We start from the raw sequence: 13,752 nt of genomic DNA on the forward strand, positions 1-13,752 counted from the left end.
GTGGGTGCTGCTATGGTGACCAGCGAGCTGAGATAAGGGCCAGCCAACGAGAGCGTACCGGTCGCAATGGTGGCCATCTGGACAAAAATTGACTGGCCATCTGGGCGAAAAATATGATTTGACATTTATTAGTTTAGATTTGTTTATTTATTATCACAAATGTTTATTTGTAAAAGTAATATAAACACAACACATTTCATATGATCAGATAGTTTAATTATTTTAACACAACACATTGAATAATTGAACAATTACACATTACACATGATTGAACAATTACATTTTATTTATTTTATTTTTAACTACTAAACCTACACATTCTGAACAATTATATTTTTAAGCAGTGTATTGGTAGTTAGTTAACATGCTACCTAACTGATCAACAATTATAGGTACAAGCTAATAACAAGGTATATATGCTATCTTATTGAACAAGCAACTTAACTCAAATAATGATATGTGCGCTAGGCATCTCTCTCCAGCTCTCTCCAGGTTGTTGTGCTGCTTGGCCGGTTAGCAGCTCACTGGTTTCCTCCAGATATTGCCACTGTTCTCACACACACTGCAGTGCACACTGCCACCATTAGCTTTGTGTCTCCACCAGTTCCAAAAAAGTCCACTCCTAGGTACTGTAAATATGATGAATCATAGATTGGCAAGGAAATCCTCTTCATTTTCACTGTCCAACTGCATTGTCACAGAGCTGGAACCAGCAGTAGAGGATGGAGAGGCCTTAACGTTGTATGCAGCTGTGGTGCCAAACTGCTGCAGAACTTCACTTGGTAGTTTATGCTGGTAACAGGTATCACCAGGCAGCTTCAGTCCATACCGCACCAGGAGTATGGAGTTGAGAGTTTGCAGTGACATTCTGTTTCTTAACTTTGACTTGACCACACTCATTTGGCTGAACAGCCGTTCAACCTCCTCATTTGAATTTGGCAAGGAGAGGGCAGTGTGTGCAGATTTGCACAATTCTTCAAATGGATTTGACCCGGAAGAGTCTGTGTAGTTATTCACTTCACTCCAAAACTCAACTGTATTTTCAGTTGAGTCCCACCTAAACAGATGGCAAACTGCTAGCTGTTTCTCCATTGGGAAACAACTTTATCAATTGTTTGGGGCTGGTATCCCAGTAGCTCAGCTACTTTAATAATTTCAGTGGTGCCTTTATTGTGCTTTATTGTGTTCTGAAGTGTCGGTCTATCTGAGAAATATAAGAAAGATCAGGATTTTTTTGTGTGTGTCTTTTTACATGTATTTATTGCTTTATTTTAGGCACTAACTATGTCCATATACTATTTCCATATTTTTTTAAAACTGGTGCCGGGGACCTTGACACGGGGCATGTCTTGTGAGGCTTGTGGGCATCCTAGAGCAAAATGGAGAACACCATTATGAGTCTCAGCTTTCAAGACAGTGGTATCATAATTTTCGTTCAAACCGTTCGCACCCTACATATGATTTTTGTGAGAAGACCGATTTTCGAGATGTCTCATGGTCTGACAAACATCGTTCTAGCTCTGCCACCTTTCACCTCAGATGCGGAAGGGCAATATCAGAGGATGCGGTGGACTGAGACGCAGCCCATGCAACTACAAAAAATATATATCTTGCTTAAACAGACAGATATTGAAGGGGATTAGTTTATTATGTTAATTAAACAGAAAAAAAAATATATAAATACAACATGCAAAAATGTCAATGGTTTTACTGAGCTACGGTTATAAGGAAATCAGCCAATTGAAATAACATCATTAGGCCCTAGTCAATGGACTTCAAAAGACTGTGCAGGGGCGCAGCCATTGGTTGGCCTGGGAGGGCATAGGCCCATCCACTGGGGAGCCAGGCCCTGCTAATCATAATAAGTTTTACCCCATAAAAGGGATTTATTACAGAAAAAAATACTCCTCCCGTTTCATCAGCTTTCCGGGTGGCTGGTTTCAGACGATCCTGTCGGTGAAGAAGCCGGATGTGGAGGTCCTGGGCTGGCATGGTTACATGTGGTCTGCGGTTGTGAGGCCGGTTGGACGTACTGCCAAATTCTTTAAAACAACGTTGGAGGTGGCATTCAACGTTGGAGGGGAAATTAACATTCAATTCTCTGGCAACAGCTCTGGTGGACATTCCTGCAGTCAGCATGCCAATGGCACGCTCCCTAAAAACTTGAGACATCTGTGGCATTGTGTTGTGTGACAAAACTGCTCATTTTTGAGTGCCCTTCTATTGACCCCAGCACAAGGTGTATCTGTGTAATGATCATGCTGTTTAATCAACTTCTTGATATGCCACACCTGTCAGGTGGATGGATTATATTTGCAAAGGAGAAATGTTCAATAACAAATCTGTACATCATTTGAGCTTTATGTGCATATGGAAATTCTGGGATCTGGGATGAAAATTGGAAATAATTGTAACGGCGTTCGTTTGTTGAAGAAAGAGAGTCGGACCGAAATGCAGCGTGTTGGTTACTCATGACTTTAATGAAAGAAATGACGGTACATGAAATAACTGAAAGACGAAAACAACAAACGGAACGTGAACCTATTACAGCCTATCTGGTGAAACTACACAAAGACAGGAACAATCACCCACGAAATACAAAGCGAAACTATGGCTCCCTAAATACGGTTCCCAATCAGAGACAACGATAAGCACCTGACTCTGATTGAGAATCGCCTCAGGCAGCCAAGCCTAACAACACCCCTAATCAGCCGCGATCCCAAATAATACAAACCCCAATACAAAAACAACATATAAACCCATGTCACACCCTGGCCTACCCAAACATATAACAAAAACACAAGATACAATGACCAAGGCGTGACAATAATGGATAGTTGAGCCATACAGAAAGTTTTTTTTTCAGTAAGTAAGAGATTTTATATTATGTATACAAATATATACATATTACATATATATTATGTAGGCTCGGTTATAATATATAATAGGGGTTTGTTAGTGATATGCAGATTAAGGTCTTTCTTTTATTATATTTAACCTTTATTTAACTAGTCAAATCAGTTAAGAACACATTCTGATTTTAAATGACAGCCTACCAAAAGGCCTCCTGCTGGGATGGGGGCTGGGATTTAAAAAAACACACACAGGTATATAAATATCTGCGTGTGCCATTTCTTTGCAACAATATTGAGATATATGAACTTGGTGCACACCATACATACTAAATTAGAGATGTGTTGAAACTGGATCCATCATAATGATTCAACATGTTATATAATATGCCATGGCCTTTACTGGCCAAAGGTTAAACTACTGTAATGTCTATGATATATTATGGTGTTGAGTCACTAGACTTTGACCAGATATTATTGCATCCAAAGATCAACTGTACATAGAACATAGATACAGAGATATTTGTCATCAGGAAAGTGCTCTCTCAGCACAACGGATAATATCTCAATGACTTGACATGTTCTGGTTGTGAATTCAGGCTACAAGGTAAGACTCTTCCCAGGGATTATTGTAAAATGTGTAGGGACATTAAATGTATGGTGTTATTTTACTAGTGAATGACAGTCAAATACTCAGACCTAACAGTCCATTTCCCCTGGGACAGCTACGTGACAGTTCAATCATACAAAATGGTGCTAACTGGGCGTAGGCAGTTAGCACCAAAAATATCAGTCATAACTGCATGTTCATGTGAATGCATTAATTCACCTGACTGTTTGGATGTTTCTGTTAGTAAATGTTTTATTTCTCAGCGATAGTGAATAAAAGAGAACAATTGACATTCAATAATTAGTTGTCAATTAGTTGTCAATGTGTTAACTACAACCAACCATATTATATTACTAATGTAACCCAATGTAAAGACAGTGTTCAGTTTATTGTGTGGCTCTGCTCATCTCCGTGTTCTGGAACTGCCTGTTTCCCCGAACAGAACTGTCCACGTCAACGTACTGTGTGGCACCAGGGATATTGTCCAATTACGCTCAGAGTGGGCGGAGGTGATCTTGGGGAACAACGACGAAGTTCGCTACAATGTTGAGACATCTAAGTTTATTGTTCAGTTTGCTTTTTGCTATATGGTCAGGGATGGTATGAGTGCAGCAAGATCCTTTTCCCTCGCTATCCTTGTTTCGTTTTGTGGTTCACCGGATTTGTCAAAGTATTGACTGACCTTCATGTCTTAAAGTAATGATGGACTGTCATTTCTGTTTGCTTATTTTAGCTGTTTTTGCCATAATATGGATGTGGTCTTTAACCAGATAGGTCTGTCTTCTGTGTACCACCCCTACCTTGTCACAGCAATACTGATTGGCCCAAACGCATTAAGAAGGAAAGAACTTCAACAAATAGACTTTTAACAAGGCACACCTGTTAATTGAAATGCATTCCAGGTGACTACCTCGTGAAGCTGGTTGAGAGATTGCCAAGAGTGCGCAAAGCTGTCATCAAGGCAGATTGGCTATTTTGAAGAATCTCAAATAGAATATATATTTTGATTTGTTTAAAAATATATATAAAATGATATTTCATAGTTATGATGTCTTCACTATTATTCTACAATATAGAAATTAGTAAAAATCAAGAAAACCCCTTGAGGCGTGTCCAAACTTTTGGTACTGTAAATCTGCTTGAAAGTCTATGGCAAGACCTGGAAACGGTAGTCTAGCAATGATCAACAACAAATTTGACAGATTTTGAAGAATTTAAAAAGAATAATGGGCAAATGTTGCACAATGCAGGTGTGGAAAGCTCTTAGAGACTTATCCAGAAAGACTCACAACTGTAATCACTGCCAAAGGTGCTTCTACAAGTTATTGACTGAGGGGTGTAAATATTTATGTAAATAAGATACAGTACTTCGGTATTTCATTTTCAATAAATTAGCAAACATTTCTAAAAACATGTTTTTTACTTTGTCATTATGGAGTATTGTGTGTAAATATCATTTTTATTCATTTGAATTCAGGCTGTAACACAACAAAATGTGGAATACGTCAAGGGGTATGAATACTTTTTGAAGGCACTAGTACCTGTTTCAAACTAGTTTCAGATTTCCTAGGGTTCTAGGTTGGGAAAGTATTGTTAGCTACAGTACGCTTTCCCTGGTTTCACCTGTCTACAGGGTTTGCTCCATATTTGATATATGGTTGTTCAATTGCAATACTGTAGATTTTATTAGGTACAACACCCTGTTCATGAAAATGGTTTGTTCCTACAGACAGTGATTCATGTGGCCATGGCTTGCTATATAAAGCAGTCAGGCATAGATGAATTCAGTTACTGTACAATGCAATGTTAGAACAGGCAAAGCAAGTGACCTAAGTGAGCATGGGATGATCTTCACTGCCAGGTGCTCCGGTTCCAGTATCTCAGCCTCCTGGGCTTTTCACAAACAATAGGGTCCCCTTCCGCAGATAATTTTTATGTCGTATGACTCAAAATCTCAGTTCTGGTGACTTTTTAATTTTTAAAGGACTTTCTCAAAATGTATGAAAATATAATTATGCTGACACCATCTAAAATATAATTATGCTGACACCATCTAAAATATAATTATGCTGACACCATCTAAAATATAATTATGCTGACACCATCTAAAATATAATTATGCTGACACCATCTAAAATATAATTTCCACCTCCAGAAATGTGCCCATTAAAATATTGGTTAAATTATTTCAACATATTGGACCATGCTATAATGCAGTCTATGTGTAGCTGGTGTAGAGGAGTCAGGCACAGGACAGCAGAAATGAGGAAGTAAACGTACTTTACTCAAAATATACAAATGCGATACAATCAAGAGAGCCCACAATAACGAACCGTACTACATACAAACAATTGCTCACAAACAGACATGGGGTAACAGAGGGTTAAATAATGAACAAGTAATTGAAGAATTGAAACCAGGTGTGTAAGACAAAGACAAAACAAATGGAAAATGAAAAGTGGATCGGCGGTGACTAGAAGGCCGGTGACGTCGACCGCTGCCCGAACAAGGAGAGGGGCCGACTTCAGGGAAAGTTGTAACACATGCATATAGCCTATGCATGGTCCATATTACCAGGTATGCTATTAGCAAGAAGCATTATCACCTGTAGCCCAACTGATGCAGCATAGTGGCTATAAATACATAGGCTGAAGCATGGGATTGCCTATCTGCATTTACCCAACTCATCGGTCACAGACAACCACACCGGGTTCCAGCTAGATTGCAATGCGCACCTTTGATGGGGTTGGGGGCAACAAAAAAATGGAACTCATCATGCCCATTATGCTAACCAGCTATGCCTGCTTAGCTACCTCGAGCTATTTGGAACCCTAATAATTCCACGACCGGTCAATCGACGTCACCACATGAAGAGGCATAAACAGACTTAACCCCATCGCGACGTCCCCCAAAGGCTAACTTTCTAGCCCTTGCTATCTGCTTGCTTGCTAATTCGGCCTGCTAACTGCTAGCCTGCCCCGGTCTACAAACTGCTATTTTGTTTAGCCCCCGGTCTGCTAACTGCTAGCTTGCTTAGCCCTGGCCTACTAACTGTTAGCTTGTTAGCACAGGCCTGCTAACTGTCTGAATCGCCGTGTCCCCAGCCAGCCCAACCACTCACTTGACCCATATTTATTTTCAATCTCTTTTCGATTTTTAATTCGAGTATACCTTCCAGTAACCTGCCTCACCCAATGTGATACGGAATCGCGAATTTTAAATGTTAGAACACATTCAAGAACCTCCAGAAGCTAACCAGCTAACTAGCTACAAGCTATTTAGTCATTGTTAGCCACTGCTAGCGGCTTTTACGTTCTGCACAGCCAGCCAGTTTTTTTTTTAGCCTGGATAATACTCGCCAGTCTACCAGTATCGAACTGTCTCTCCACAACAACGCCAGATTCCTGCCGTAATCCCTGGACCACTACAGCTAGCTTGCACCCAGTACCGAAGCTATCACTGAGGCCCACTTCCCGGCCTACTCAGCTGTTCACCCGAACCACACTCATACACGGCTAGAGCCCAATACTCCACCGGATCCTTGCTGTAAACCCTGGACATTGGCTAACGCCACTCCCACGTTAGCCATGAACCAGGCACATCTCCCTGCTAGCAGGCACATCTCCTTGCCAACCCCCTACCACCCCGGGCTACTAACTTTAAACGCTGTGTCGCTAGCGTAGTGGAGGCTTCCCTGTCCCATCTACTGCTGCCCCCTGGACACTGTGATCACTTGGCTACATGGCTGATGCCGGCTGGACACTGTGATCACTTGGCTACATAGCTGATGCCTGCTGGACTGTCCATTAATCACGGTACTCCATTCTGTTTGTTTATGTTTTTATCTGTCGGCCCCAGCCGTGAACTCAGGCTCTGTGTGTAGTTAATCCGACCCTCTCTGCCTAGTCAACGCCATTTTACCTGCTGTTGTTGTGCTAGCTGATTAGCTGTTGTTGTCTCACCTGTTGTTTTAGCTAGCTCTCCCAATCAACACCTGCGATTACTGTATGCCTCGCTGTATGTCTCTCTCAAATGTCAATATGCCTTGTATACCGTTGTTCAGGTTAGTTATCATTGTTTTAGTTTACAATGGAGCCCCTAGTTCCACTCTTCATACCTCTGATACCTCCTTTGTCCCACCTCCCACACATGCGGTGACCTCACCCATTACAACCAGCATGTCCAGAGATACAACCTCTCTTATCATCACCCAGTGCCTGGGCTTACCTCCGCTGTACCTGCACCCCACCATACCCCTGTCTGTGCATTATGCCCTGAATATATTCTACCATGCCCAAAAATCTGCTCCTTTTATTCTTTGTCCCCAACGCTCTAGGCGACCAGCTTGGATAGCCTTTAGCCGCACCCTCATACAACTCCTCCTCTGTTCCGCGGGTGATGTGGAGGTAAACCCAGGCCCTGCATGTCCCCAGGCACCCTCATTTGTTGACTTCTGTGTTCGAAAAAGCCTTGGTTTCATGCATGTCAACATCAGAAGCCTCCTCCCTAAGTTTGTTTTACTCACTGCTTTAGCACACTCTGCTAATCCTGATGTCCTTGCTGTGTCTGAATCCTGGTTTAGGAAGGCCACCAAAAATCTGAGATTTCCATACCCAACTATAACATTTTCCGTCAAGATAGAACTGCCAAAGGGGAGGAGTTGCAGTCTACTGCAGAGATAGCCTGCAAAGTAATGTCATACTTTCCAGGTCCATACCCAAACAGTTCGAACTACTAATTTTAAAAATGACTCTCTCCAGAAATATGTCTCTCACTGTTGCCGCCTGCTACCAACCCCCTCAGCTCCCAGCTGTGCCCTGGACACCATTTGTGAATTGATCGCCCCCATCTAGCTTCAGAGTTTGTTCTGTTAGGTGACCTAAACTGGGATATGCTTAACACTCCGGCAGTCCTACAATCTAAGCTAGATGCCCTCAATCTCACACAAATCATCAAGGAACCCACTAGGTACAACCCTAAATCTGTAAACAAGGGCACCCTCATAGACATTATCCTGACCAACTGGCCCTTCAAATACACCTCCGCTGTCTTAAACCAGGATCTCAGTGATCACTGCCTCATTGCCTGTATCCGATACGGGTCCGCAGTCAAACGACCACCCCTCATCATGGTCAAACACTCCCTAAAACACTTCTGCGAGCAGGCCTTTCTAATCGACCTGGCCCAGGTATCCTGGAAGGATATTGACCTCATCCCATCAGTTGAGGATGCCTGGTCATTCTTTAAAAGTAACTTCATCACCATTTAAGATAAGCATGCTCCTTTCAAAAAATGCAGAACTAAGAACAGATATAGCCCTTGGTTCACTCCAGACCTGACTGCCCTCGACCAGCACAAAAACATCCTGTGGCGGACTGCAATAGCATCGAATTGTCCCCGCGATATGCAACTGTTCAGGGAAGTCAGGAACCAATACACGCAGTCAGTCAGGAAAGCAAAGGCCAGCTTCTTCAAGCAGAAATTTGCATCCTGTAGCTCTAACTCCCAAAAGTTCTGGGACACTGTAAAGTCCATGGAGAATGATAGCACCTCCTCCCAGCTGCCCACTGCACTGAGGCTAGGTAACACGCTCACCACCGATAAATCCATGATTATCGAAAACTTCAACAATCATTTCTCAACGGCTGGCCATGCCTTCCTCCTGGCTACTCCAACCTCGGCCAGCAGCTCCGCCCCTCCGCAGCTACTCGCCCAAGCCTCTCCAGCTTCTCCTTTACCCAAATCCAGATAGCAGATGTTTTGAAAGTTTTGCAAAACCTGGACCCGTACAAATCAGCTGGGCCTGACAATCTGGACCCTCTATTTCTGAAACTATCCGCCACCATTGTCACAACCCCTATTACCAGCCTGTTCAACCTACCTCTCTTTCATATCGTCTGAGATCCCCAAGGATTGAAAGCTGCCGCAGTCATCCCCCTCTTCAAAGGGGGAGACACCCTGGACCCAAACTGTTACAGACCTATATCCATCCTGCCCTGCCTATCTAAGGTATTCGAAAGACCAAGTCAACAAACAGATCACTGACCATCTCGAATCCCACCGTACCTACTCCGCTGTGCAATCTGGTTTCCGAGCCGGTCACGGGTGCACTTCAGCAACGCTCAAGTTACTAAACAATATCATAACCGCCATCGATAAAGACAGTACTGTGAAGCCGTCTTCATCGACCTGGCCAAGGCTTTCGACTCTGTCAATCACCATATTCTTATCGGCAGACTCAGTAGCCTCGGTTTTTCTAATGACTGCCTTGCCTGGTTCACCAACTACTTTGCAGACAGAGTTCAGTGTGTCAAATCGGAGGGCATGTTGTCCGGTCCTCTGGCAGTCTCTATGGGGGTGCCACAGGATTCAATTCTCGGGCCGACTCTTTTCTCTGTATATCAATGATGTTGCTCTTGCTGCGGGCGATTCCCTGATCCACCTCTATGCAGACGACACCATTCTGTATACTTCTGGCCCTTCCTTGGAGATTGTGCTATCTAACCTCCAAACGAGCTTCAATGCCATACAACACTCCTTCTGTGGCCTCCAACTTCTCTTAAACGCTAGTAAAACCAAATGCATGCTTTTCAACCGTTCGCTGCCTGCACCCGCACGCCTGACTAGCATCACCACTCTGGATGGTTCCGACCTAGAATATGTGGACATCTATAAGTACCTAGATGTCTGGATAGACTGTAAACTCTCCTTCCAGACTCATATCAAACATCTCCAATCTAACATCAAATCTAGAGTCGGCTTTCTATTCCGCAACAAAGCCTCCTTCAATCACACCGCCAAACTTACCCTAGTAAAACTGACTAACCTACTGATCCTCGACTTCGGCGATGTCATCTACAAATTAGCTTCCAATACTCTATTCAGCAAACTGGATGCAGTTTATCACAGTGCCATCCGTTTTGTTACTAAAGCACCTTATACCACCCACCACTGCGACCTGTATGCTCTAGCCGGCTGGCCTCGCTTCATATTCGTCGCCAGACCCACTGGTTCCAGGTCATCTACAAGTCCATGCTAGGTAAAGCTCTTCCTTATCTCAGTTCACTGGTCACGATGTTAACACCCACCCGTAGCACGCTCCAGCAGGTGTATCTCACTGATCATCCCTAAAGCCAACACCTCATTTGGCCGCCTTTTGTTCCAGTTCTCTGCTGCCTGTGACTGGAACGAATTGCAAAAATCGCTGAAGTTGGAGACTTTTATCTCCCTCACCAACTTCAAACATCTGCTATCTTTGCAGCTAACCGATCGCTGCAGCTGTACATAGTCCATCGGTAAATAGCCCACCCAATTTACCTACCTCATCCCCATACTGTTTATATTTATTTACTTTTCTGCTCTTTTGCACACCAGTATCTCTACCTGTACATGATCATCTGATCATTTATCACTCCAGTGTTAATCTGCAAAATTGTAACTATTCACCTACCTCCTCATGCCTTTTGCACACAATGTATATAGACTCTCTTTATTTCTCCTGTGTTATTGACTTGTTAATTGTTTACTCCATGTGTAACTCTGTGTTGTCTGTTCACACTGCTATGCTTTATCTTGGCCAGGTCGCAGTTGCAAATGAGAACTTGTTCTCAACTAGCCTACCTGGTTAAATAAAGGTGAAATCAAATAAAAAATAAAAAACATTCAATCTACTTGAGGTGAAGTCACTCAACATTTACATTCAGTTATCTAACAGACTACCATCCAGAGCGACCCACAGAAGCAACCAGGGTCATCGCCCTGCCCAAAGGTATTTCGACAGATCTCCCACAAGGCCAAAACGTGGACCCAAACCAGCGACATATCAGCCACCGGCCCAAGCTCCCAACCGCCAGGCCACCAGCCCTCCAAGATTTACCCACAGTTCCTCGAGAGCACTCTGAGACCATCCGAGACCACCCCAACAAGCCACATTCCACCTAGCCACCATCCCCCAAGCCACCGTCCACCAAGCCCCCATCCCCCAAGCCACCGTCCACCAAGCCCCCATCTCCCAAGCTACGGACCCCCAAGTCATTGTCCCTCAAGCCACCTTTCAACAAGCCCCGTAACCCAATTCCTCCGATGCCACTGTCCCACCAACCAACAAATTTAACTAAGAAAAAAAGAGAAAGACTAAGAAAAACAGAAAACAACAAAAAACAAAGTATGATAAGGACAACAACAATCAGAACAGCAAGGCCAACTGAATACGTCTAAGTGCATGTGTGGCATTATTTAGATGTGTGTCCGTGTATGTGAACATCTGTGCTTTTGAATGTGAGTGTGTGTATATGCATGTGCACACATGTACAAACACCTGTGCGACATCAGCCTCAGGCAAACAGGCATTAGATGTAACAATGTTGCCCCTCATTGTCATTCAAACGTTTGTTTAATATTGTTTTAGGACTATGAAAATGGAAAAAGGATTAACATATGGATCATTAAAACAACCAAAAGAAATGGGAAAATGGGAAAGGATAAATGACAGAGTTGTTTAATTCACTGACCATCATGACCCACGAGTTCTTCTTACCTTTGTTCAGTGGAAACGTATCCCTCTCTAAACATTATAGGAGGATCCATAGACTCATCACTCTTCATAGACACACAGCTGGGTACAGGGGAGGCTGGTCTCTCCTGCTTGATTGAGCTTCAACACAACAGAGTCAATCATTCTGTCTATCATCTACTCTGACCTCAGATTGGGAAACAGAAGAAGACTTAAATTCTAAAATTCTATATTGCCATTTTCAGCAATGTTGGTGAATTCAATTTTTTTAAAGAAATTATGAAAATACATTTATTTGTTCAAAATCTATCACTTAATGGTTTCATTTCAGAGGAACAAATAATCAATTTTTTTATATCTCTTCCTCACTCTTAGAGAAAAAAGTACTACTGCTAGGTTTTACACAGTCAAATGTAACAAATACCTAAACATGTTTATGAAGAACTGTACAAATGATACATTTGTGACATAAATATTTAAATATTTAAACATAATAATTCAATACAGTAATATGTGATCTGTATGTAAAACATTTTCATTCAACATTTTAGTCATTTACTCCAACCTCCATCTCCATCTCATATGTGTATATACTGTACTCGATACCATCTACTGTATCTTGCCTATGCCGTTCTGTACCATCACTCATTCATTTATCTTTATGTACATATTCTTTATCCCTTTACACTTACATTTACATCATTTACATTTAAGTCATTTAGCAGACGCTCTTATCCAGAGCGACTTACAAATTGGTGCATTCACCTTATGACATCCAGTGGAACAGTCACTTTACACCTAGGTGTCATGACGGGTCCAGTCCTTTAGCCCTCCTAGGTGTCAGGATGGGTCCTTCAGACCTTCTAGGTGTCATGATGGGTCCTTCAGACCTTATAGGTGTCAGGATGGGTCCTTCAGACCTCCTAGGTGTCATGATGGGTCCTTCAGACCTTCTAGGTGTCATGACGGGTCCTTCAGACCTTCTAGGTGTCATGACGGGTCCTTCAGACCTTCTAGGTGTCATGATTGGTCCTTCAGACCTCCTAGGTGTCATGACGGGCCAGTCCTTTAGCCCTCCTAGGTGTCATGATGGGTCCTTCAGACCTTCTAGGTGTCATGACGGGTCCTTCAGACCTTCTAGGTGTCATGACGGGTCCTTCAGACATTCTAGGTGTCATGATTGGTCCTTCAGACCTCCTAGGTGTCATGACGGGGCCAGTCCTTCAGCCCTCCTAGGTGTCATGATGGGTTCAGTCAGACCTCCTAGGTGTCATGACGGGTCCTTCAGACCTTCTAGGTGTCATGACGGGTCCTTCAGCCCTCCTAGGTGTCATGATGGGTTCAGTCTGACCTCCTAGGTGTCTGACTTAGCTAGCTACATAGCCGTCTTTGTATCAAAGATAATTGCGTAATTATCGTATTTCGTCGTCCTAACGTAGTCTACACTGCTATCTGCCCAGCAGCTAGCCAGCTAGCAAACGTCCACCGTCTACCGAATAGCAGCACTGTAGAAACTATTACACTCAACTGAACGACTTGATTAGTGTAGTGTTAGCTAGCTACATAGTTGTCTTTGCTGTCTTCGTATCCAAGATAATTGTGTAGTTTAGAGTGTGTAGTCTTAGAGTGATTATCTTAATTTACCGAGGTTAGCTAGCCAGCTATTTGTCGTCCTTAACGTAGGAGACACTGCTAGCTAGCCAACAGCTAGCCAACGTCTACCGAATAGAACTTCCGCACTCAACAACCCGGTCGCATTCCGCTTCGCTCCACAGGTA

The 13,752-nt window shown here is 43.0% G+C and overlaps 1 protein-coding gene across 1 annotated transcript in view; it reads left to right on the top strand.

Moving 5' to 3' along the window:
- The window catches only part of LOC127930187 (NACHT, LRR and PYD domains-containing protein 12-like), a 99,181-nt gene that overhangs the window by 47,555 nt on the left and 37,874 nt on the right, over positions 1-13,752 (top strand).

The sequence above is a fragment of the Oncorhynchus keta genome, chromosome 5 (assembly GCF_023373465.1).
Source record: "Oncorhynchus keta strain PuntledgeMale-10-30-2019 chromosome 5, Oket_V2, whole genome shotgun sequence".
NCBI lineage: Eukaryota > Metazoa > Chordata > Actinopteri > Salmoniformes > Salmonidae > Oncorhynchus > Oncorhynchus keta.